The sequence below is a fragment of the Phaenicophaeus curvirostris genome, chromosome 1 (genome assembly GCF_032191515.1).
Source record: "Phaenicophaeus curvirostris isolate KB17595 chromosome 1, BPBGC_Pcur_1.0, whole genome shotgun sequence".
Classification (NCBI taxonomy): domain Eukaryota; kingdom Metazoa; phylum Chordata; class Aves; order Cuculiformes; family Cuculidae; genus Phaenicophaeus; species Phaenicophaeus curvirostris.
The window spans coordinates 193,529,352-193,553,079 of NC_091392.1; the positions used below are offsets into that span (position 1 = coordinate 193,529,352).

At 48.5% G+C, this 23,728-nt stretch overlaps 1 protein-coding gene and 1 long non-coding RNA gene across 2 annotated transcripts in view; both read left to right on the top strand.

Moving 5' to 3' along the window:
• Nucleotides 1-23,728, top strand: part of ARHGEF17 (Rho guanine nucleotide exchange factor 17) — a 297,301-nt gene that overhangs the window by 226,788 nt on the left and 46,785 nt on the right. The window lies entirely within an intron of this gene.
• On the top strand, nt 406-17,193 carry LOC138735392 (uncharacterized). Its single transcript, XR_011339715.1, has 3 exons — nt 406-592; nt 15,889-16,178; nt 17,069-17,193. It is a non-coding gene; the product is annotated as an uncharacterized lncRNA (long non-coding RNA).

The following is a 23,728-nucleotide window of genomic DNA, read 5'->3' on the forward strand; positions in this document are numbered from 1 at the left end:
TTCCAACCCCGCTGTGGTAGGCAGGAACACCTCCTACTAGATCAGGCTGCCCAAGGCCCCATCCAACCTTGCCTTGAACACCTCCTGGGATGGGGCATCCACAGCTTTCCCGGGCAACCTGTTCCAGCAGCTCACGACTCATCATAAAGAAATTCCTCCTTATGTCTAGTCTAAATCTGCCCCTCTCCAATTAATAGCCATTAATTCTTCCGATCTCACCCCAATGCTGTTTTCTCCAGCCTTCAAATTAGTTTTGTGTCTTTTTACTCTATCTGATCTTCCAGCAACATCTTTAAGATGCAGACACGGTAAATGCCCACTGCCCTATAGCGTGGGTCAGAGAAGCACGTCATGGTCCCCTGAACCAAGGGAGGAAGCTGAGCTTTAGTTTCTCTTTTAAAAAAATTTTCTATCCCTTATAGTTGCCAAAACATGAAATCTCAAAAGCACAAAGTCAAAGAAATATCTGCAAGCCCCCAAACTGCAAAATTAGTCATCCCAAAATTCACTCTCTTAAACCCTCCTTTGTGATTTTCAGCCCAGGTTTTGGAGTCCCACCCTGGAGTGAATGCCATGTGGACAAAGGGCTCAGGTAAATAGCTTCAGTTGCTGTGATTTACAGCATCTCATCCAAGCTTTTCCTGCATTCTCTGCAGTTCATGTGAGTCACTCAAACCCAAGAATGAGAATTAAGCAAGAATAATACCCATTGACGGAGAACACAGAGACTGTGCGCTTACTTCAAATAAACAAAAAAAAATAAACAACCCTGAACCACTTTTTTTAAACATCTCTTAGCACTGGAAGCAGGAAGAGAAGACCCCGAGGATGTCCTGCCAAGCAAACAAAGCTGCCACTTGGGCTGGAGGGATGCATGCTTCTGCTAGATCTTCCCAGAAGCCTCCTCATTCTAGGAAACAGACTGTCAATCTGGCAGAGGCAGGCAGTGAGCCATGTTACCGTAAGCCACTGGGTACATCCACTTCTTTTTCAAGTATTGAGTCTTGGCTTAATTTTTCTTCTGGTTTTCCTCCTTGGGGATTGATTTTCTAAGGAACAACCCTATTTTTCTGCCTCTCTGAGTCATTTCTGATCTATTTGGGCAATTTGATAGATGGACAAAGTCTCTGCCCTGTTGAGTGGCTCTGAGTTTCATAGAAAATTGCTTGTGATGCGAGGAAGAAAAGCCAAAGGAGCCCTCATCCAGCAGTTCAACCTTTATATTAGACACCAGAGAATCCACACCTGCCTTCCCTGTACTACAGCCTATGGTGGCTTAGGAAGGTGTCCATCACATGATCAATGATGAGTGAGGAAAAGTGACAGATGGAGCCCTAAAGCCATGCAGGAGATCAGTGTTGGGTTCAGACAAAGGGAAGAGATTCCCAAATCCCACAGACTAGTAATATTATTGCAGACATCCTCAAAAGTGGATGAGCTAAGGCAGCGTTTTCTTTGGAAGAAGCCAAATCAGTGGGTGTTTGAAATAATATGCCAATCGCTCAGCTTTGTGAGGAGTTTATTTTAAGGCTTTCATGGATTTAAAACCAATATTTGCAGACTTCTTGGCAAATAAATATTCAGGAAAGCCTGAGAGTTTAAAATACCCTATTCTTTTTTTTCTTTCTCCCTGAAGACCTGCAGTTTTCAGCAGTGGCTAAACACCGACATCTTGGTGTGTGTTTTGGGAGCAGCTGGACTCTCACACAGCAAATCATAGAATCACTAGGTTGGAAAAGACCTTTGAGATCATCAATGCCAACTGTACCTGCCCACTACTAAATCTTATCCCTAAGCACTTCATCTACCTGTTTCCTAAACGCCTCCCTGGGCAGCCTGTTCCAGTGCCCGATGACCCTTTCAATGAAGAAATTTTTCCTGATGTTCAATCTGAACATCCCCTGGCACAACTTGAGGCCATAGTAACTCGAGGAATGAACGCATATATCAACACGTGTATGTACACAAAGCTTCCTTCCCGTGCTCCAGGAGAGAAGTGTTTGAATCCTTGTGCCTGAGCCCTGCCTGGAGCCCACCCTCCCAAGGGCATGGGAAGGCATGCAAAATAGCCCTCTGTACCCCAAACACCTCCTAACATATACTAGAACAGCAAATCTTCAAATCCTCTCATTGAGCTAAAAGCTACCTGGCCGTAGCTTATCACTCATGAGAGGAGCTGCAGTGTCTCAGCCCAGCAGGCTCCTGCCTTTGCAGCAAAGGATGTGCTGAAGCAGCCCCCTTCTCTCAAAAAAGTCCATCTTGTCTAGGTGGATTTTGCAGCTCCATTTGATGCTGCTCACCCCCTGTGGAAAGGCAGCGTGTCACAACCCCATTTCCAGACCTCCCACTGCAAATCCTGGGGGAGCCCTGGGATGATCTCAAACCACCAAACTCCCACCCTTGAACTTGGAAAGAAAGAGGTGGGGGGTTCTATCTTGTGGGACGACCAGTGGGAGATCTTGGAAGATGGTGGCACATGCATGGAAGACTGTGGTTTCCATAGTGCAACCAGCATGCTTCACTGATTTTTTATAGGGAAATCATTTAGCTGGATAGGCTGAACCCTGCTGCAGCAGAGTCCTCTGCTGGTGCCAAGGGGATGTGGCAGCAAGGAGCAAGGGGTCCCCAGGTGGACCAAGGAGTCTTCACTGCAAAGTGAGATCCCCCGTGGGACTGCTAATGATGGCCTAGAAACATCTCGGGACCACAAGGAGGGATGGGAGCAGGTTCCCAGATTAGCGGTAGGAGCATCTGCGGTACCAGTGGTGTTCTCTGTTCCCATGCTGGGATGTCCACCCTGATGTGCACAGCCACTCAAGGCAGGGCCTTGGTTTTCATCCACGGGACTTTCCAGGGGATGGAGAAGTTTTATATTTGAACTACTTTGTAGTTCCCCTTGCATAAGCAGAGCTGCAGCATGTGAGATGGCTGGGGAATCAACCTCTCCTGCCATGAGCTTTGATTTTAAGGGCAAGGATACAGCCTGGTCACCATCTGCCTTTCCTACAGCCACGCACCTGTTGCTTCAGCTCCATCCCAACCAGCCACATAGAGGTCTGATGCTTATTTAACATCCTTTCATCCTTTTTGTTTGGGAACCTGCTGGCACCACTGGGATAGGACCCCAAGTTCACAGATGGATGTGGAGGCTGTTTGGGACCAATGTTGGGAAGGACCTTTGTACGCGTTCTTCACAACAGGGATTTGCCACCATCTTTGCATTTGGAAATGTGTTTCTTTTGGAAGGATATCAGGCATTCACCTGGGCTATGAACCTCTCTGCACAACTTCATCCATAATCAGACTACTGGACCAGTCATGTCTGTCCCCTGAGCATTTCTGCAATGCCATTAGTGAAGCTGTGAGCCCAGCACTGGGATGTGAGATGCAAGACAAGCACTGCCAAATGCCTGCAAACCTCTTCTGCTAGGATGCAAGAGTATGTGATGCCTTTCTTTAAACCTTTGTTAGGTGAACATCACCACCACTCCCAGCTGGATGCAGTTCTTCTCCTGCTTCTGCTTCATGACTGAGTGCATTTTGCAGCCTGGAAGCAGGATGAGGTGCCACATGGGGGCAAGTGCAGCCTGTTTGCAAATAGCGTGCAGGTGCAACACCCTAGCATGACGGCTGTTCCTCATGGCCTGTTGAACAAGTTCATCTAGTCCCAAACAAGCAAACGGGCCTGAGCACCATGGGATGGGATTGCAAACCAGATCGTAACTCCTGGGGGGCAGGTGGCTCTTTGTTATGATCCTGTCACTGCACGGTGCAATTTGCAGGGCCATTTAGAAAGGCTGCAAGGAGGGGAAAGTGCTCAGGGAGTGGCCACATTTGGTTAGAAGAGCTTGTAGTCTTCCTCCAGCAGAGGCTTCACCAACCTCAGCTTCTGTGCTGTGGCTTTTGGGGAGCTGTTGGACACCTCAGAGCTTGCTGCGTGCCCTCATCCTTCTGTGCAGGACCCATGATCACAAGGGGAGGATGCATTCCCATGCTCCCTAGGGCAATTTATCTCTCCTGAGTGGACCTCTAAGTATTGCTGGAGGGCACAGGAGACCAGCTGCCCCTTCATCAGCCCTATGGGTAACCAGGAGACCTATTCTAGTAGAGCCACCTGCCTCCATCTCCATTGAGGTAGCTGCCTTAGAGTCCATCAGGATAGTATCAGTCATGATCCAGGAAAGGAATCCATGAAGGCCTTAGGTCCAAGCCTTTCCTCAGAATAGGTTTAGCTCCAAAATCAGAGCATCCTGGACATGATTCAGTGCGCCAGAGCTGCATCTCAAAGGGTTCATATGTGCATGACTCAGAAATGACATTTCCTCTCCACTGGGTATCAAGAAAGCCTGGCCTGCCAGCTGGAAGTTGTTGAATGACACAAATTGCCCCCAAAGAGCATCTGCAGCACTGTTGGGTGCCTGTGCAGAGCAAAATGCTGATATTCCTATGTCTTACTCCTGTAGCAACCTCCCAGGATTAGCTTGCAGGGCTAAGGATTAAAAATAACCCAGTGGGGGCAGCAGGTGGGTGGGCATCGCTGTCACTGCAGCTTCACTAACGTCAGCTTTCTCAAACCCATCTGCACACCGATGTGGGCTGTGAACCCCGGGCACGCTGTGGCTGAGGGAAGGCATCTGAGAAACCGCAGGGGTTTGTTAAGGAAGTCTCACCAAGCCCTGGAACAGCCTCACTGCTGATGCCTCCCCATCTGCTCTTCGTTAGGCAAATGAACTGTGGGCTCCTGGCTGGGTGGTCTGGGCTCAGGGACCCCTCTGTGGCTGGCTTCTAGAGTGATGTGTCAGGGGTGGGATGCAACAACAGTGCTGGGAAGGAGGTGGAATTTTCAGGATTGTGGGCCTGGATTGAGTGGCATCCCTATGAATGATACATCCAGCCAGGGCTGTGGGCAGCAGCAAGCGCCCATGTCCCACGACTGCAGTTCCAGCTGGTGATTAACACCCCTCTGTCCTGAGCCTCATCCAAACTTTCTGGGATAAGTTCCTAGAAACTCATTATTCCTCCCCAGGCAATGCTTCCCAGATGTTGCAACCCGTCTCTGCGTTTCAGCATCTGGCTGGTGATGCGAGGCTCTCCTCTCCGCAGCACAAAGCCTGGAGGAAGAGCAGGGCTTTATAACAACCCCTTGTAGCATCGAAATCCCCCTAATCTCTAGAATATTTCCAATTTTTTGTCTTCGTTGGCAAAGGACTCCCAGGTTGTGGTAACTCCTCAAGCATCTCGTGAAGGCAGCAGGGTTAAACCGTGATGTAATAAATTTGTAGCAGCTGTTCTTCCTCCTGGTTGCCTGTAGATGGAGGAAGAGAGCTTCACCCTTTGGGGTTTCCTCCTTCAGCCATTTGGTTTATGAGGTTCAGTGGTGTTTTGAGGCTCTCCTGCACCCCGCTTTGTCCCATCAGATGCTCGGCTCGGGTGATTTAGTGCCTGTTCTGTGAAAGACGTTGACCATGACCTTCACAAGACCCTGCTACCTAATGCCATGGGAACCCATAGGAAGAGATGGTCTCTCCAAGAGCCCAAAGCACCCTCTTGAGACACTCGAGATGCCACATGAAACGTGGCCCTAGGATAAGCAATGATGCCAGAATAAGCAAATGCAGCTGCTTCTGCGCAGGTCTGTGGGACAATCCAGGAACCATCTTCTGGGTACACATTCCACAGGGGTTACTCCCTCACCACCCCAACCCAGGTGGCCACATCCAACCAGCAGCTCATAAAAGAGCTGCTTTAGTGGAGTCTGGATCCAAACCACGACAGTGATGGCGCAGTGATTAATCCAGACACTCACAGCCCAGCATGGATCTGGCCAACGGTGTCCAAGGATGCTGAATCATGCCAGGTGAGCACCAGAGAGAGACAGGGTTTGTTGGAGAAAAAGATTTATCCCAAAGAGTTCTCCTGCTGCTCCGAGAACAATGCTAGTTGAGGATGGAGATATTTTGGGGAGAATAACTCAACAGCTAGAGCATATCGTATATATTTTTTTCTCCAAAAACGGAGTGATTTGTTTGGAAGGCATGGAATTATTCCCCTTTCCCATTTTCTAATTCAATGCACTTGACTTTTCACTTTTAAAAGACACTTTTTAACAAAAAAAACACTGATTTTTTTTTTTTTTTAAGTAAGCAAACCAAAATAGGCAGGAGTTAAAAAACTCCAACAGAAACTATTCATTTTGACCTTCCTTTGACCGGGATCGTGTTTTCCTCACAAATTTTGGTTCAACCACTCAGTCAAAAAATGCCTCCTGCCCCAGCCTCATTACTTAGGCTGGCTTTGTGGGTTTTGTCCAGTTGCAAGTTAATGGGATTATTGTGAAACTGATGGGCACATGCTTGACGTTGACCCTGTGTGGGAGTAGGAATCAGTTAAAAAGATTGTGGGAAACCCAATTTAGTAGGAAAGGAGCAAGAGAACGACTTTGTTGCTTCAATACCCCGCAGATAAAGCATTCACAAAAGCAGGATAAGATAAAGCAATCCTTTTCCAGTGAGAGCAAATGTTTACCCTGCACGATGCAAACTGACCCCAGGTAATCTCAGGTTTAACAACATGGTTTAATACCACCAAACAGGGCCTCTTTTGTATTTCTCAGGCTGTCATTGGAGATGTCCTCCCTGCAGGGGATTTCCTACAGGCATCTGAAGATATCCTGGTTACAGCAGTGCCACTTTTTAAACGTGTTGTGAAACTTGTTATAGGTATTTAAAAAAAAACAAAAAAAAGGGTTGTGTATTTATACATTCATATATATTTACATAAGCCCCAGTGCCCCATCACTGGCAGAGACCACTGGGAAAGGGACGGGGTAAGGAATGAGCAATGTGATACCTGCTCTGAATCACACCCTGCTTTTGCAGCTGCAGGATTTTGTGAGATGGAGGTGGGGTTAATGTGCTCCATAACCTCTGAAAAATGTCCCTGTATTGGAAACTTCTGCACTTTCATAGCCTCCATGCACCAGCCTGACTCCTCTAGGCAGAACACCAGGTGGGCACGATGGAGGATGAGCTGTAGCAGCTTTCATCCCCATGCTCCATCTCTTGGAGATGACAGTCTGGGTCTGGACAGGTCTTAAAACCATGAGGAGCTGAATAATTACTGGGGGAGATCTTCATCCCCACCTTGGGGCTCTTTACAGCTTCAGCCCATCTCCCAGTGGGAGACCAGGACAGGGACAGCTTACAGGAGATATGAGAACCTCCTTTCTACCACACAATTCATCACAACGAATTTTATTCAACACTGTGAAGCTCTTCACTGTGGCCTTTGGTTCCTATTAACTCATTTTTCAGCTTTTAGCAAGTTGTTCCCCAAAATCTTCCATTTCCACTCAAGTGGATTTTGCATTCAGCTTTCTGTGTTCATGACTTCTTCCATCCCCCATGCCCTCACCACAGCCTTGGACGTGGCATGGACCTTCTGCAGGAGAATTTCTTTCTTTAATGATATTTTTCACCCAGCCGTTTAGCTCTGCCTGCCTAGGGGAACCTGTTTACAGTATTTTGGAATCAGTGCTTTGCATTTGCATCCTCAGTCCACTTCCACTCCATCTGCAAACATTTCATCCTCGTGTTCAGCTGCTTCATTCTGAGGGGCTTCCTCATTTCTCTGTAATTTCCATTTTTGCAGTTAAACACTGCAGTAGCAGCCTTTCTTCACTGCGAATACTTTACAGTCACTGAATATCCTCTGCTAAGTCCATACCACTTGCTAACCATGGCCAGGCAGCGCCTTAGCCTGTGCCAACTCAAACCCATCAAGGTAAAGCCCTATAGGCTGGCCATACAGCTGTCCTCTCCAAGGATGGAGCCCACACTTGGGGCTCGATCAGGAGGGATTTCGGGACCTGAGAGCTTTAAAAGCTTTTACAGAAGTTGAACTGCGGTGGATCTCCACAAAGAAAAGCCCAGAGCATCTTGCAGCAGACGCATCCAGTGGACTAGCTCTGCTTGTGACTGTTTCAATTAGAGAGGGGAAATAATATCATCTCAAAAGCAAATGTTGTTGCAGCAAATGCCTTTTTCACATATATCATGGTCTGGGCCAGGGTCCAGGGAATATCACCACCATCAACATCTTCCCAGGGCAAGGCTGGTGGAGATAATGAGAGCCTGGTTGAACTGATCAGCCTGGGGGGGACCTCTGTGACACCCACAAAGTTCTGGGACAACCAGAGATGGTGGGAAACAAAGGGTTCTTCAGACAGGAGCGCATTTTCATGGATGTTTCTAATCTGGGGGTTGGGATTTTGCCCAGCAGAGACAGTGTGGTCACCCTGCTTAGGGGTGACAGTGCCCTCTGACTACACTCCTCCAGGGACAACCTCTCCAGACCTCTGATCCAGCCAGCAGACTCTGGGCATGCAGTGACTTTCCCAACACATAGCCTCAGTCTAATTAGTCTAAGAGAAGTATTTGTTCTGGCCTTGCCTAGAGCAGCGTGCTGTGGGCTGGGACATTTTAACTTCTCAGCTTGAGCCCTGGAGAGTCGCCAGTCAGACTGTCACAGCACAACAAATACTTTGCCCTGACTCTGTCCATCGCAGGTTGGCTGCTCAGAGCTCAGCAGCAGGACCAGGAGCTTGCACATGGCTGCTACAGAAGAAGAGGAAAAGCTAAGGAGAAGCATTTCAACTTCTAGTAGTACAGGACCTACAAAATGACTTGACTTGGTGGTATATCTGCACTCCTAAGCCAAGTTATTTCCTTTTCTTCCAGGAAATCTCAAAATCTGCAAATTTACACAAGGGCGCAAAAGCACCATCTCATGCAGCTACACCAAAGACCTTCTTTGCCCAGGGAAGCTGTGGTTGATGCCTCCCTGGAAGTGTTCAAGGCCAGGTTGGATGGGGCCTTGAGCAGCCTGGTCTGGTGGGAGGTGTCCCTGACCATGGGAGGGGGCTTGGAACTGGATGAGCTTTAAGGTCCCTTCCAACCCAAACCATTCCATGATTCTATGATTCTTCATTCAAAAATGCTATGGGGAACTGCAGATGCCCCCGATGTGGCAGACAGACCTTTTTTACCAAGGAGAACAGTGTATATAAGTTCTTGCCTGACTGCGCATGTAACAAGAGATAAAAATTCCATGTGGGTATCTTGGGGGTCCTCAGAAATTAACCCCTTTCCTAATCACTCAACTTTCTGACTTCATGGAGAATAGAGGATGGGGTTGTCTCCTTTCTCCCCCAAATATGATTCCCTGCCACCAGCTTGCCTCGTGGTTGTTGTTCTGTGTGGCCTGAGGTTTTGAATGTAATCCAGAGAGAAAGCAAAAATGGAAATTCCCCAGGGCACAGAGGGAAAGAGGATGGAGAGAGTGTTTTCTAATTTTGTGGCAGCTGCAAGGTGGCTTCTTCTCCCAGGCAGCCTGGACTGTGCCAGCTGTGCAACCACGGGGACCAGAGGGACACGAAGTCCAGGGCAGGCTGACCTGATGGCTTACAGCTCACCAGGCTTTGCTCCTGAGGTGAGGTCATCTGATGCAGAGGTGGAAAGAGGCTGAAGTGACATATCAGATCATAGATGGGCAGAGTCAGGACGAGATCCTGGGTGCCTGATCTAGCATCTTGCTGTCAAGACCCTGGGCAACCAGGAGAATCATAGAATCATAGAATAACCAGGTTGGAAGAGACCCACCGGATCATCGAGTCCAACCGTTCCTATCAAACACTAAACCGTGCCCCTTAGCACCTCGTCCACCCGTGCCTTAAACACCTCCAAGGAAGGTGACTCAACCACCTCCCTGGGCAGCCTGTTCCTCCAGAAGGAGGACAAGGACTGTTGAATCTCTGTCTGGCTGTGCTGGCAAGGGAATGGGTGGACAGGTAACCATGTGCCTTACAGCAATACTCAGCTCAAGTGCTCCTTGTGGGGATGGAGAAACTGGAGGTTTTATCACAGGTGGATTTTTTGAGGTCTAATAAGGGGTTCTCTTTGCAATGTCCTCCATGGAGGGATCATTCAGGGACTGCCTCCTTCTCTTCCACGTGCTGATGTAAACATCAGCATCTCTGATCTTCTCACCTTCCTCCAGACATGACCAAATGGACCAACAGGCTTTATTCATACCAGTGTGCTTACTCATTTTCTTAAGAAATCCACCATCAAGCTCCTCCAAAATCAAATATAGCTGCTTTTAAGAACACAAAAGCTTTTAATACAGGTTTTGTTATTGGGTCCTCTCTGTCTTCTCATCCCAGTTTTCTTTTACCAGTATTTTCTAGGCATTCCTTGTTCTTGCAGGGGCCAGAAAACTGAAACTTCAGGAACCAGTACTTCTCAGTCTGCAAACTGGGACAAGGTCCCTGAAGCCAGCAACTCCCCTCCACCCAGTGAGTGGATACATGTTGTCAGAGATGGTGGTGAAGCACTAGCTCTGCTGATTTCCAATCTTTTTGGTGGGCACTGTGGGGATCTCTGTGCCATATTTCATTGCCATTTCCTGCTCTTCTCTGACATTGTGCCCCAGGCACAAACACACTGAAATGTCCTGACTAAATTGCCTCTGGCTGAAGTGAGAAATGTGGCAGTTATCATCCACACACATTAATGCGTGGTTAAAACAATACATTAAAACCAGCAAGGAAGAAGATTTGGTGTCCTAGGAAGCATCACAAATTGGAGCTGAGTTTGCAGTTCAGGATCTGGCTAAAATGATGGTGCTGGGTGTTTGCCTGCTATTATTTCCCAGCCAACACGCTGCCTGCCAGCCTCTCTTCCTCTCTGCATTTTCCCTTTCCCTCCCCTTCATCCCAGTTTAGTTTGAACTGGGATAGTTCTGCTTTCTACAGGAGAAACCTTCCTTGGGGAAGCGTGAAAGGACAAATACTTGGCTTTGCATGTGTTGATTGCATGCTTGTGTGCACTATTTCTATGGCACTGGTATTTTCCCAGTGCTCCCACTGTCGCCGTTCGTGGGAGGTCACTGTAATTCAGCGGTATGCAGCACAGAGCTCTGCATAATCCCAAGCCTTGTCCCCAGATATTCAGAAATCGCTAGCTGATGCCCTTTTGTGGCGTTAAGTGCTTGCGTTGTCCTTTGAAAACAAGCCTCAGCACTGGGAGAATGGATAAACCATGCAAGATCTTTCCTGAGCCAAAGGGAAATCCTCAGGGATGCTTAGACCTGCTTAGTGCACATCTGGGAGGAAGTTTGCTCCAGCCTGGATGCACTGGGAGGACTGGGAGAGGCATGTTGAGAGGTATTGCTGGAGGAGAGAGACCTCCAGGCTCCCATGCAGAGAGCAATGCAGGGCTCAGTGTCTCTGTTGTTATTCACAGTGGGTGAAAGGTGCAAAATGCCCCCAAAAGCACTAAACCAAACAGCCCTGGAGGGCAAGCACAAGCTGGAGCCAGCAATCAGTGAGAACGGGACTGTTTGGGCTTAGGGAGAGGCTGATTAGAGCTGCTCAAGGCCCTCAGAAAGTTGACCTCACTACAGCAGTGAGGGTGAGGAGCTGGAACAGAGGGCTTGGCTCAAACTTCCTAGACACATAGGATCCACTCTGCCCCAGTTTCTGAGGTCGAGTAGCCCAGTGTCCATTTTAGCTATGATTTCTGGAGACATAATGATTTTAGGGCATTTATGGTTACCTGAGACCCCGCCCAATTCTTGGTCAGCAATGCTCTTTGGGAACCAGATGACTGGTGGGCTTCTCCATCTCCCAAAACTTTCTTGGGCCCCATCACAGCACCACTGCTTGAGCACCGGTGGCACTTTGTGCCCAGAGCCATGTGGCTCACAACCGTCACAATTCCTCTGGACCTCCTCGGAGGGCACTGAGCTTCAGCCCTTTGAGTCTCCAATGTGGAGCAACCTTCCCAACCTCACTGCCTTCTTCATTCCACTGGATATCCATGGCGTTGCTGAGGTGTGAGATGCCTGTTTTGGGCAGAAAAGTGTGACAGAACATAGGTGTCTTTTCATGCTACAAATCCTTCTCCACCCTTCACTTAATAGATTACTTTCTCACCAGTCCAGTATTTCACCTTTTTTCCCCCAAACGACTATGACCTTTGTGCTCATTGTGCTTAGCCTTTCACTTAAGCCACCAGCCTCCAGGTTCAGGGGTTAACTTGGTCCAGCCAAGGAGGATAGTTGCCATCAATGGCAACAGCCATAGAAGCGACACAGCCTGGGGAGGAAATATCTTAAGCAAACTAGGCATGAGAAGCATTTCTGTAGTGTGTACAGATCCATGCACCATCCTTCCATCACCACCCTCATCCTCATCTTACTTTCTATGCTTGTGAAATTTTCTGAGTGAACATTCTCCAGAACAATGGTTATGAGAGTCGATAGCTCATTCTTTCAAAAGCCTCAAGGTTTTCCACAGTCTGGAGAATGTCTTTAAAGTGAGCAGGATGGTGAACCCTGCTTGGCAGAGCACCTGGTTAAGTATGGATCCCTCTCCTTGGGGAAGGGAGGGTTTGTGTGTCCTGGTTTCAGCAGGCAAATTTCAGTCATGGGAGCGTGAGCCAGGTCTCCATCATTGGAGAGAAAAATTCTTCTAAAAGACAGCTAATAACACCTCCATAGATGGAAAGTAAATTGTCCTTTGGAGGTAGCTGGTTCTCCCCTTTGTCTACAGAAACAGCCACAAGACATAGATGTGAACCTTGTAAAATATATCTGGACTCATCAGACTAAAATTAGGTATCTAGGATGGATGTCCACTTGGTGTAACTGCCCAGATTCTCCATCAGGAGTAATGTTAGATGCTTTCCAGTGTTGTTCATCTTTGGCTGTACCTGTGCTGCCTCTCCAAATCAGCTGGAAAAGAGCCCACATCCAAGCAGAGCAGGTCAAGCAGCCAGCACACGCAGATGTTTCTCCAGGAGCACCTCCCTCCCTCCTTTGTTTCACAAAAGTGCTAACAACTCTGCCACCTGCGCTAACATCTGGGCTCTGCTGTGCTGCAGGAGCACCTTCTTCAGAGGACAGAAGTTCATCTGTTTTAGCCAGAGCCCTTATCTCTGATCTAATGCCAAACACATGGTACTCATTCTCCACAGCACGTCTGGAGGTTTTACTGCAGAGGGAGGAGGAGGCTGATGAACCCACTGTGTCCTCACAAGGCCACTGCATGAGGAAAAGCAGCCCTGCCTGCAGTCCCAAAGTGCACTATGGTAGGTGGGAGAAAGCCTCGTATAATGGCTTGGAAAAGGCTGGCATTAACAGCCACTCCACCTTGCAAAGGTGTAGACAAAGCCTCGGACAGGCCCGCATTATACCAAACTGTGGTTTCAAGGATTTCCCTGGTCATCTTCCAGGCACAGGAGAAATTCCCCCCTTTCCACACAAGTGGACAGGGTTTATTCAGAGGGTGTCCTTTCCTGCCTTCCTTTCTGCAGAATGGCTAGGGCTGGCAGGAACCTCTAGAGACCATCTAATCCAACCACCTGCTCAAGCAGTGTGATTGTGCCACGTCAAGTTGGGTTTTGAGCATCTCCAAGAATGGACACCCCACAACCTCACTGGGCATCCTGTGTTTAAAGAGCATTTATTGTTTCAGTTTGTGCCCAATGCCTTGTGTCCTGTCACCAGGCACCATTCAGAACACCCTAGCAATATTTTCTTTATTCCCACCCCTCCAGGTGTTTATGTACATCATAAGATCCCTCCGAGCCTTCTCGTCTCCAGTCTGAACAGTCTCAACTCTCCCAGCTCTTTCTCATAGGAAAGATGTCCCTCCAACATCTTCATGGCTGTTCATTGGACTGACTCCAGTAAGTCCACATCCTTCTTGGGCGGGAGAGCCCCAGAAGCCCACCAGGACACCGAACTCTTGCTTTGCAGAGCTTCTTTCCAGCAACTCAGCACCAACCCTGTGCTGGTGCCTGGAGTTAGTCCTCCCAGGGGCAGGGCTTCCCATTTCCACTAGCTGAACTCCATGAAGTTTCTCTCTGCCCCTTTCTCAATACTTGGCCAGGTCTCTCTGGATGGCAGCATGTCCAGCAAGTGTATTAGCCCCTCCTCCCGATTTCGTATCACTTTTCCCTTCGTCAGGACTTCCTAAAGGATAGGGAGCTATTTGGCACTCCTGAACTTTCCAGCCAGAATCCATCCCACCATCCACAAGAGATATCACTAGGGCAGACCTGGAGAAGGGACAGCTAGGGGAACCTCTCAGCACCAGACTAGCTCATGGTGATGAGGCAGGTCGGAGGCCAAGCCAGAGCATCCATCCATGGGAGCCCATGGCCAATTAGGGCCATGCGGGGGCTGGAGATGCCTACAGCACCACTGGGACAGACACTCATGACCCTGGGCTGAGCTAAAATGGGGGTCCTGGGCCCATGGGCAGACTGGAGAGAGGCTTCAGGAGAGGCTGGGCAGGACAATTAAAGTGAATCAGTGTCCTCAGGCCCCCAACACTTGGTTCTTCTCTCACAAATGGTCAGGTCTGATCACAAGGAGGAGGGAGCAGGCAGGATGGATGAGCACATAAATAAGTCTCTTGGAGACTTTGATAATGAATACTGGTCATCTGCTTAAGATCATAATAGCTGAGAGGTTGAGGGGGTCAAGAAGAGATTTTCTTTTCCCTCCTTGTTTGGGCCATATGAAGTTTCACAGAGGCTTTGACTCCATTTCCTCCCACAACACCAGCTCCAGCTGAGATGAGAATGGCTCTGTGCAAAAACATGCTGTGTCCCAAGGTGATGGAAGTCTTGTTTCTGATAGGGATTTTCCATTTTCTTTAGATCTTTTTCTTGCAAACAGGTATGGGAGACATTTTCCCTCCTTAGCACCATCAGAGAGAAGGACCTGTCTCAGCTGGGATGTCTCACTCTGTCTGTGACACTCAGGAGGGCTTTGGGCAGGCTGTGAGGGATAAAAGTAGTTTGGTTCCCCATTGTCCTTTTATGGGAATTTGGATGGAAATAAATGTGTCAGAAGCTAGCCAAAAGGAAATACTCTGCAAGAGATGTCAAAGCAGGTTTTAATAATTGTATACAAACCACCCAGCAGCCAAGAGCGGGAATAAAGAGGGAGATAACTGTAAAAAAGGATAGGTTTGCTATTTAAAGTGTCTTGAAACATTCCCACCCAAAAGAACAATCAACTCTTACTCATTTTACTCAAAAATAGAGTCCTCTGGGAGACTGCAGGATAGGACTGTGTCGTCCCATGCTGGAGCAGGCGAGATGCATGGTGTGTAGAAGACAGATCTTCCTAAACCAGGGATGGGATCTGTGTTCCTGTGGTAATGATGTGCCTCTCAGGGACAATATTTATCTTCTCAGCGTCATTCTTCTATAGCAAGGTGGTCCTGCTGACTCTGCTCTGCTAGATGAGCAGCTCCTGGGTACCAGAGCTGAGTAGAGAAGTTTTATACCTGCTCCAGCTGAATTTAGAGAGGAGATCTGTGCTCTCTCTTCTCCAGAACCACGCAGATTTTAACACTGAACAATTCCCAAAGCTTGTCTGAGGTCTCTGCTTTCATGCTTGTCTTGGCATGGGGCCATCACATGACTCATAAACCGCTTGCTGTTTGTTTATTGTAGCAATTCTGATTCTATTGAATCTCTAAGAGGGAAGTTAATTCATAAACTCAATCAATATTAACTGCCTGAGGAGGTGGAGAAAGAAAAGGAGAAACCAGCCAGTTCAACATTAACACCACACTAGCAATCCATTTCAAGTTGTCTGCTGATGTGAACACATCCTCCTCACTCAATAGTCACTCTCACCTATGTGACAGTCCTAGGAACTGTGCAGACATTGTCGTCCTCTCTGAACCCTGCATGATGCCTACAGAGACTTTCTGGGGGTGTAAGGGAGGAGTCGCAAAATCACTGAATTGTTTAGGTTGGAGAAGACCTTTAAGATAATCAATTCCAACCATAAACCTAATTCCAGATGGGAGACATCTGCATGGAAGATGCCCAAAGAAATCAGCCTGTCTGCACACAGATCCCAACGAGGACACCTCTGAAGAGTGGGTTGGTGATGTCTCCTACACCTGAGAGACCTCCTGTGTTAATGCCTGGCAAGCAATAGGCATGCAGAGGAGGGAGGAGCCGGACTGGTCTAATGAAATATAGAGCAAGGAAGTGGGAGAAGAGCCAACAGAGGAATACATCCAGGATCCAGCTGGGTGGGAACCAAGCTGTCCTGGTTGGTTGTAGGCATACAGGAACACTATGGAGGTAAGTGTTGTCTCTGGAGGTTGTGAACTATCCACCTGTAAATGGCCAAAATGGATAATTGCTGCGTGGATTCATGCACCACATGCTGGCCCAGAGATCTGGGCGTCTGTACGCTCACCCAGGAGGAAATCAACTACATGGGATACGACTCAACCCCTAAACAGGAACTGAGCAGAGGCACGTTCAGGCACGTCAAGGTAAGATGAGACTGCGAGGTGTGTCAGCGCATAGTTCTTGGTTAGCCGACAGTTGTTTGCACTCACTCTTATCCTGATGGATAAAATCAGCATTTCCTCTTATGTCTCTGTTAAAAAGCAGGTGTCAAGGTGCCTGGAAAAAAGAGATTTAATGGCATGCTTAATTATAGCCACCTAGACACAGCCTTTCCCCTTGGCTTCTGAAATACAAGGTCCTGTTGACATTGTGCTCAGAGCTATGTGTGGGGACTGAGTCGACCACAAAACATTTTAGAGAAAATCCATTGGATCTTTCTCCAGCCAGTTTGCTGAGAAGAGGCAAGGCTCCAACCAAACATGTCCAAGCCCTTCAAATGCTGCAATTGCAGTTGGTCTTGAAGGCAACATAGCACCTTCATCTTCCGCTCCAACAGGGATCTGGAATACAACATAGTTACATCCGTATATGGGGCTTTCTCCTTGAACCTTCCTGAAAATCCAGTCAGCTTCTTGTCCACTGTTCCCGTTATTATTCTGGGTTTATTTAAATCCCATGTTTGTTATTGTTCAGTTTTCCTTTGAATAGATCTGTCAGAGTATCCAAAAATAAAGGATCCCATCAGATAATAACAGGAAGGAAGTGAGAATGCCTAGAATTACTGGATGTATTAAATTAAACCTATTTCACTCTTTTTTTTTCTGTTTATGCTAAAGATTCATCTGGACCTTTATTGCTAAAGTTTATGTTAGAGCAGCTGCCACCCTGCTGAGATCACAGCCTTCAGTTTGAGATGCATGGAAAGAGAGGAAACCAGCCACCGGCAGCTCCGAGCCTGAATGGGGAGGGGAGGGGAGGGGAGGGGAGGGGAGGGGAGGGGAGGGGAGGGGAGGGGAGGGGAGGGGAGGAGAGGAGAGGAGAAAATATAATGTAGAGTTAGAGTAGAATGAAATGAAATGAAATGAAATGAAATGAAATAGAATAAAAGCAAAGTAAATACAATAAAATAAATATGATATAATATGTTATAGCATGATATGAGAGAAGAGAAGAGAAGAGAAGAGAAGAGAAGAGAAGAGAAGAGAAGAGAAGAGAAGAGAAGAGAAGAGAAGAGAAGAGAAGAGAAGAGAAGAGAAGAGAAGAGAAGAGAAGAGAAGAGAAGAGAAGAGAACCTTATTTGCAGGAAGAAGGGTGAAAAAACACACACATTAGAGAGGCTGATGCCCTGCAAGAAGGGTAACGTATAGCACACTGGAGTGATGTTGTGAGTTGTCACCCACTGCTGCCTGCTCTGCCCAAGCCGAGCATCGCCTGCTCTGCCTGCCGGCACAAGCAAGCACAAAGGGAACAACCTGTTTGCTGTTGAATTCCCCTCCTCCCTCCCCACCTACGTGCAGAGCTTTGCTGCCGCCTTGGTTTTGCAACACATCCTCAACGGGACAGACCTGCTTGAACATTTTTGGCCTGGGCAGGTCTTGGGCATTCCGGGCAGCACAGGACAGGAAGGTTAAGGGCAGGAGGGCCCTTCTTGCTGATCCAGGAGGCTTCAGCCATAGCAGACATGGAGTGCAACCCCCTATTTCATGGTCCTGGATCGTTTTCTGTACATTAGATGGAAGCTGGGCATTTGGTCTTTTGTGCAACTGAGGCAACTGAGGTGTGGATTGGGAGTCATTGCAGCACTGCCCCAGGAACTACCTGGTCCAGCCTCCCACTCCCAGCAGCAATGAGTTAAAAACTCCTTGCTCAGGATGGTCTTAACACCCCTTCCCCCTCCCCCGGGATGGATCCAAACTCCACATCCGCATCTCCTGAGCATCCATGAGTAACTTCTGGCCATGCCTCTGTGTTGGATTCATACCCAAATATCACCCTTACTCCCTGCAGCATCCAAAACCCCAAACATGTGCAAGTCACCACATAGAAAGAGAATGTGCAGCAACCGTGCCTGGTTTTGCCCAAACCGAGAAAACTGATGGCCAGGACCCCCCAGGATTGTATTTGCCTTGTTATATTTTCACCCTGGTGTTTGTACAAAACGTCTGGGCACCAGCTCTGCTCTGAGGCTTGTTTAGAAGATGCTGCCAAGGGTAATGCTGCTCACAGCGGTCTTGCATAAGGATTATTTATGTCCCTGCAAAAACCGAGCCCATCCCGGTAAGCTATTCTTGTCCTCCTCCTCATGCCAGGGCATCTAGCTGGCCATAGTCCCCTAATTCTTGCTGCTAGAGCAGTTATGTTGCCCATAAAGCAAAGCAAACCCTATAGCAAGCCCCAAGTGGGTTTGCTGGAGCTTTGAGCTCTTCTCTGCTTGCAGAAAATAGGATATGAGGGGTTTCCTGATGGATTAGCTGGGAAGAAAATGGATGGGAATAGATTCCATTTGAAGATGTAGGATATTAAATAGTCTCTCTGCAGGAATGCTCCCGGTAAAGCCTCCAGCTAGTCATGGTTCAGTCATCTTGCAGCAAGCAGTGCGGAATAGTCTGTTATCCATAACTCAATGAGTATTAATATAAAAAAAAAAAATCTTCCTATGAAATGTTACCATCAGATGTGATTTGTTTAGCTGAGTAGAAACCTCAAGCACTGGTGGGGGTTTTGCCCATCTGTGAGTGGCAGAAGAGAAAATTTGTGTCTATATTCTACCTCATTTCTGTAATTCTGCTCTTTTCCAGAAGAAAAAAAAAAGCTCTCTTATAAGAAAGAGACAAATTCTTGGAATAATTAAAAAAACCCAACACTTAGGACACAGCTTCCCCTTTTGCCTTCTTCAAGGGCAAAGCGTGATCTTCTGAGAAGCAGAACTGAAAGTGAGAAGCGAGGACATGTGAGTTGCTCCACACAGAAAACTTTCTTGATGATGCAGGACACGAAACACATATTTTTCCCCGAAATAAATGTCTGGTTTGGTTGCTTTTGCAATGGAAGGAACAGGGAACTATGGCTTAACTCCTTGCCTCAGTGGCTAGGTGTGATGGATCCACCTGCAGGCAAAGGAGGACAAGCCCAAGAGTTGAGCATGTACTTGCGTGCTCCTGGGAAGAAAATGATCCATGCTCTGAGTTTTAATTCCTGGAAGATTTTGATTCCTATGGGAGATGCCTCATGCCTGGGCATTATTTTGTCAAGGGTCCCCAAGGTCCCTACCACATCCTTGGCAAGGAGGTGGGCATCCTGAGTCAACAGCAATGCACTTAATGGTGTTAATTAGCAAAAAGAGCAGCGAAGGCTTAAAATTCGCATTACGGGAAGCCACAGACTAATTGCACAAATTAAAAATTATATGTCCATCCAGCTGGGAGGATTGAGCTGTGGCTTGGAAGTCCCAAGTGAACTCACCATACACAAAATCCTTTATCACTTGTTGCAGAAATTGCAGAACCAAGCATAGAGTTCCTGGGGAGGCAACAAAAAGTTGCATCAACAAGTAGTTTTTATTGCCAAGCATTAAATTTTCGGTGCACAAAATGTCTGGGCTCCTGGTAACTCACATCCAGTCGGGTGAGGAACTTGCTTGTCTCATGCTCATGCTGCCTCAGCCCATCCGCTAGACCCAAGTGTCGGGTAGCCACAAGGCAGATGACAATCTGTGCTCCTGCAGCAGCACATGGTGGCAAGTTCGGACACCCGTGTTTGGCCCTGGTTTACAGTGGATCATAATCATGGAGCCCCTTACGGGGGACAATCTTTGTGGTAATGAGCCAATGGCCCCCCTCTTTGCAGAGCCTCCTGGCAGTGGGGGTAGAGAAGACCTCAAGAAAGTGACTAGAAATTGTGAAGGCCCACTTAGAAACTTCTGTCACAAGACCCACTTAAGCCATGAGCCTTGGGTTTTCCTACCTGCACAGAAGCACAGGTATGATTCACAGAATATCCCTACCTCACCTGCTTCTCCGCCTCCCAAACACCCACAGTTTTCTTTCTGCAGAAGTTGTGGATGAAACTGAAGCCTAAGACATCACCCATGCCTGGATCCTTGTGCTCCACACTGCTTTTCAAGGATTCCTAAAGAAAGAAAAGTGATGAGTAGAAGCAGCCCTGAGCTCCCGAGTTACGTCAGGGTGTGTTGAAAAGAGGAAAGGAAGCCTGCGAAGACCAAGACATTAATCATCTACATGCTGGGAGAAGGAGAAGGTCAGCAATCCCTTCATCCCCTGGGATGAAAGCGGCTTGAAGAGGAAAATGAGCTGAAACACACAGCCTCTGAAATGCTGAGTCATAGGAATGGTGACTCAGCTCCCACTTGGAAAAAAGCCAAGGCTTTTTTGTCTGAATTCCTATCAAAGCCAAGGATTCCCAACACTCCCAAGGATTCCCGACACTCCCATGGAGTCCTGGCATAACAGGTGCTTTGGGCTTTTAGGCTGTTGCTGGGACATCATCACCTCTGGAAGGAAATCCAGTCTGGATGGCCAGAAACATGGGCCTGGGACCCATCATAGAAATGGGGGTTGAAAGTTAGACCAGTTTATCTAATGCAGAGGTCCAGCATTGAGACTTGTCTTCTTCTCTTGGAGTAGCTGTACCTGTTTGGCTGTGATGAATGTTGATTGCGGCAACGGGACAGAGGGGATCATCAGAGTGGACCTTAAGAAATGGGACTTCTTCCACCTTCTTTGCCAAAAATGTCAGGACCCAAGGGCTGGTGCTGTGGTGGCAGGTGAGCCTAGAGTGACCACCTCCTCTGACCTGGTTAAAAAAGAGAAAGTTGTCATTAAACGTTGCTTCCTCATGAACAAGCTCTACCAGGTCCACCACCCTGGCGGGCTGGTGGTGTCAAGAAGACTTGAGAAATTAGCTTCATTTCCATTATAAATAGCTTTTAGAAGTAATGAATTTTTTCATGCAAGACATCTCCAGTCTGGTGAGCCACAGCAGAGCCTGAGGCAGAAAGGACACAGCCTGCACCCCCGGTACATCTGGGTTGGGAGAGAACCTGAAAGCCCTGTAGAACCATTCCTATGGGGATGTCCAGTGTCTGATGGTTTGGACACCCTTGTCCTGAGGCTTTCACAAAGATTCAGCATATGAAAAATGCTGCTTTTCGCCTCCAACAACAGTTATGCATCAGTTGGAGGAGCATGGTCTCAGCTTCTGGCTGCCACCCTGCCCTTGACTACAGATGCTCTGCTTTCCATCCACACCATCCTGCAACCCACCAGTGACTGGAAATCAGGAGCCTGGTGGGAAGGCACAATTACCATGGGCAGCAGCGGCAAAGGTTACCTGAAAACAACCATTAACACGATTACTGGCAACATCCAGCCAGAGAAATAGAAAGCCCAAGACACTCGTGAGGCCAAGCTCAGACACCGTGCCAAACATTTTTGGCAGGGATTAATTCTATCAATGAGACTCCAAGAGGTACCCAGACTTTCCTTTTCCTTGATTATTTTTCCCAATGAGCTTTGTCTGCCTTTTGCATGGACAAAAAGAGGTGCAAACACAATTCATTGCTTGAAATCTCATTTTCAGTCTCACCGCTGCCTCTGAATTTGCCTCTCCCATCCCTGCTCAATCCCCTGAATGCTGGTTTTTGACGGGTTCCCATTTATTCCAGGCACTGTAGGGCTGGGCTGGAGGCTACAGGTCCGATTACCGGGTTCAGAGAAGGCGTTGGGGCTGGCAGGCAGCCAGGAGCTGCTATTTTATTTTCTCTCTCTCTCTTTTTTTTTTTTTTAACACTCCCTCCACTATTTACAGTGTCCCTACAGCAGGACAGCTGGCTATGAGGCGTTCACCTTGGGGACCTGCAAGGACACCTGCTGTGCCACAGAGAGGAGGATACCTACTTCTTTTCACTCCTTTTCCTGAAGATAGAGGCAGTGCTGGAGATGGGCTGAGTGCTCATGCCAGTGGCTCATGGGAGGAGTGAGTTGTGTCCATTCTCAGCTGCATTCTCTAGATGCTTGCGGAAAGCCCTGGGCTCCCCGTTGCAGGCTGCTGGGCTTGTTTGCACAAGGCATGTTTGTTGCCCTGCTCCAGGGAAGACACTTTTTTCCCCAGTTTCCATCTCCTGTGGTGGCTGAGGGAGGGGAATTTCACAAGGGCACGGAGCCACTGCCAGCCCAACCCCACAAGCCTGGGCAGCCCCAAGATGAGGGTGATGGCTCCAGCCTGGCTGTGGTTGCAAATATTCACAGCTGTTTCTGTCAGAGCCCATTTTTCCTGTGGCCCGGCTGCCCAGCTTGGCCGCGGGCTCGCGCCAGGATCAATGAAAGCCCATGTTGTCTGCCATAGCAGAGGCGCCAGTGGGATCCAGGGAGGCTGCAGCACCTCGTTCCACCTCCCCATCCCACAATGTTCAGCTGAGCCCCTGCCCAGAACTACTCACCTCATATTTAGCTGCCAGCTCCAGAGATGTCTCACTTAACAAGGCAACGCTAGGTAGCCCCCTGTATGCTGCTCCATCATCCAGGCAAGGCCAGTTGGTACCTCCTTGCCCTACACCTCAACCAAGACCCATCACAATCCCCTGAAAAGGAAGGAGTGCATAAATTTTGGAGGGTTAACAGGACTTCAACAGAAAAGAAGGGCTGAACCCACCATTCCTCGTAATCCCAGCATCCCTGGGCTGTTTATGCCTTGGCCCTTTCATACCCAACACCTTCCCCCGAGGTTCCTTTCTTTATTGCTCTTTAATAGCTCTGCTCAGGAAGAGCAGAGGCTTGACTGCCTGGTTAATGAGTACCAAAGCCACCGACCCCTTCACAACAAGGGCAGTGAGGCCCTGGCACAGGCTTCCCAAGGAAGCTGTGGATGCCCCAGCCCTGGAGGTGTTCAAAGACAGGCTGGATGGGGCCTTGGGCAGCCTGATCTAGTGGGACGTGTCCCCACCCATAGCAGGAGGTTGGAACTGGATGATCTTTTGAGATCCTTTCCAACCTAAACCATTCTAGAATTCACTTGAGACTCAGATCCCGACACCCAGCCACTCGCCACCAGCTCAGCCAGTTCCCAGCCTCTGCTCAGAGCAATCCAGCTGTTGGCTGGCAGGTGAGCATCCCACCCTGTAAATCGCACTTTTGAAGTTGTAGAGATTCCCCCGTTCCATCCAGACATCTGCCCATAATGCCAAGCCAGATGTTCTATCCTGCTGCAGCTGTCACCTCCCCCATCCAGCTGTGCCCCTTTACCAGTCCAGCTGCGTGCCCCCCAGCCCAGCTCTGTGCCCCTAGCCCAGCTGTGCCCCCCTCCCAGCCCAACTGTGCCCCCATGCCCAGCTGTGCCCCTTTCCCAGCCCAGCTGTGCCCCCCATTCCAGCTGTTCCCCCATTCCAGCTGTGTGCCCCTTTCCCATCCCAGCTGTGTGCCCCCTCAGCCCAGCTGTGCCCCCCCAGCCTAGCTGTGCCCCCCAGCCCAGCTGTGCCCTTC